Genomic DNA, 3,437 nt, shown 5'->3' with positions numbered 1-3,437 from the left:
AAGAGACTCACAACCCAATAGAAACCATATGGACCCCCATAGAGACGAAGAAAATAACATCGTGACCCCATACGACCATAGAGACACGATATGACCCCTGATCATGAGAGAGCCCATGAGAACCCATAGATCCTATAGGACCCACAATCAGGACCCTAAGCAAGGTAGACCTATCTCCATAGATCGACTCCATTGTCAAGCCCACCATAATGACCAGACCCGACCCACATAAAAGAGGATCATAGACCCAATAAGTGAGTACCGCCATAGTGACCCCTGGAGCACGGATAAGTGAAGAATTGTCTGTAATAACAAGGACCAACCAAATAGAGACCCCATAGACCATCCGGACAATCATAGAGACCCCATAGACCCATTAGGGACCCATAGACCCCTATAAGAGACCCATACGTGACGCCGCCATAGATCCATAGGACCCACAGACCCATAGAGACCCATAGTGACCCTACAGAGACCCCATACTTAAAACCCCATAGGGACCCAAGTAAACCCATAGGTGCCCCATAGAGACCATACAAGGGAACCACATAGGACCCATAGACCCCTAGAGACCATGAGTGACCATATAGACCATAGGGACCGCTCCCAATGGACCCCATAGGGTCCTCCATTATGTCCTCCATAGGACCCCATAGACCCCAATAGACACCCCCATAGCAGACCCATAGAGAACTTGGTCCAGAGACCCAAAAGACCCATTATAACCTGCCGAGAGGCTAGAACACAAGACAAATTTGTGGACCACTCCTAGAGACGACGACCCTTCGACCATAGACTCTCATAGGCCTTTCCATGATGGCAGACTTCTCCATATGTGCCCCCCATTACACTCCTCATACTGGAATATTTCACAAAGTAGTGCACACCCTATAAATGAGCAGACCCACCAACGAAACCTCATAGACGACCAGCCTCTGGCGCTACCCAAATAGACCCAATAGACCAAGAACCCAATAAGAATCCCTCAAAGAGCCATTAGCCAGCCGCCAATAAGAAGCCCGCCACAATAGCGAGATACGAGAATTCATAGGCCGCCTAGATCCGCCATGAGAAAGACGCGCCTCTCATGCCTCCACTAGAGCACCCATAGCCCCACTTGAGGGAGCATAAATTAGCAAAGAACTCCGATAGAGACACCTCCTTAGCCTGCTCCCCGATAATGACCCCAATAGGAGCCCCATGAGGCAGACCGCTCTCCGATAGAGAAATCTAGTTGGGACATCCATACTATCATAGACCCCATAGTTGACTCATATTCGGCACTTTGCCCATAGGACCCCTATGAAGAGAGAGACCCCATAAGGGACCCCATTAAGTTGCACGCCTACCTATAGACCCCATAGACCCCATAGAAACTCAGCATAATGACTCCGCCATAGGACATCACCTATATAGGATCCGGCACAGACCACTAAGAAGGCAACCATAGACTCCCATCACGAAAGACCCATAATGACTCCCATCAGACACCACAAGTAACTATACAATATGAGACACCAAAAGACCCATAAGAGACCCGGCATCATATGGAACCCCATAAAACCCCATAGAGACCATATAAATAAGAGCCCCCTAGAGAGCCATAAGACCATAAAGGAATCCCAAGAACCCCATAGACCCATAAGAGACCCAGGTAAGACCTAGAGCTTAATAGTTGTGACGGCATAGAGCACCGGTATCCGCCATACGAGGAACAAAACCAATAATAGTGGCGTGACAGCGCGCAAGTTACCTAGCCAGTAGAACCCCACATTAGAGCCCACAATAGAGCCCCATAGAACCACATAGAGATCCTTCCATATAAACCTCACCAATAGCACGACGCATAGACTCATGAAGCCCATGAGAGACCTCCATAGACCCCAATAGACTCCATAGTGCACCATGGGAGGACCGCCATAGACCATAGCCCCATAGACGACCCCAATAGACCCATAGACCCATAGAGACCCATAGTGCCCCTCATCGAACCATAGACCCATAGACCGCATAGTGCCATAGACCCATAGTCTCGCCCCTATAGACCACATAGACCTCTCATAGACCTCGATAGAACTCCCATAGAGACCCCATATGAACGCACGATAGACGCCCTATGAGGCTCCATGAGAGACCGTCAGCAGACACGCAGTAGGAAGAACACCTACCTAGAGACCGTGACGCATAGAAGAACCCGATGAGTAAGAACGACGACCCTCAGAACAAGGCAGCGCGCTCCATCCTGACCGACACTAAACCCCATAGGACCATAGACGCGCCCCAGACCCGCATACGAGACCGGAGAGACCCCCATAGAACCCCCATAAGACCCATATGAGACCTCACCCATAGAGACCCGCCATAGTTGCCCCCATAGGACCCATACGACCCATACCGAGACCAAGACCCGATAACACCCATCAGTGCCCCCATAGACCCCATAGAACCCATAGGCCCCATAGAGACCCCATAGACCCCATAGACCCCATAGAGACCCCATAGTGCCCCTATAGACCCCATAGACCCCATAGACCCCATAGTGCCCCCATAGACCCCATAGACCCCATAGTGCCCCTATAGACCCCATAGACTCCATAGACCCCATAGTGCCCCCATAGACCCCATAGACCCCATAGGCCCCATAGAGACCCCATAGACCCCATAGACCCCATAGAGACCCCATAGTGCCCCTATAGACCCCATAGACCCCATAGAACCCCATAGAGACCCCATAGAGACCCCATAGATAACACATAGAGACCCCATAGACCCCATAGAGACCCCATAGACCCCATAGACCCCATAGGCCCCATATTGCCCCATAGAGACCCCATAGGACCCCATAGAGACCCCATAGACCCCATAGTGCCCCCATAGACCCCATAGAGACCCTATAGACCCCATAGAGACCCTATAGAACCCCATAGACCCCATAGTGCCCCTATAGACCCCATAGAGACCCTATAGAACCCCATAGACCCCATAGAGACCCCATAGACCCCATAGGACCCCATAGACCCCATAGACTCCATAGTGATCCATAGAGACCCCAAAGACCCCATAGAGAACTATATGGACCCCATAGGGACCCATAGTGACCCCATAGACCCCATAGAGACCCCATAGAGATCCCATAGGACCCCATAGAGACCCCATAGTGCCCCCATAGAGACCCTACAGAACCCCATATTGCCCCATAGTGCCCCATAGTGCCCCCATAGACCCCATAGAGACCCCATAGAGACCCCATAGGACCCCATAGAGACCCCATAGACCCCATAGAACCCCATAGAGACCCCATAGAGACCCCATAGACCCCATAGACCCCATAGGCCCCATATTGCCCCATAGTGCCCCCATAGACCCCATAGAGACCCCATAGACCCCATAGTGACCCTATAGAACCCCATAGAGACCCTATAGAACCCCATAGACCC

This window comes from Coturnix japonica, unplaced genomic scaffold (assembly GCF_001577835.2).
Source record: "Coturnix japonica isolate 7356 unplaced genomic scaffold, Coturnix japonica 2.1 chrUnrandom569, whole genome shotgun sequence".
Classification (NCBI taxonomy): Eukaryota; Metazoa; Chordata; class Aves; order Galliformes; family Phasianidae; genus Coturnix; species Coturnix japonica.
This window is presented reverse-complemented; position numbering follows the sequence as displayed.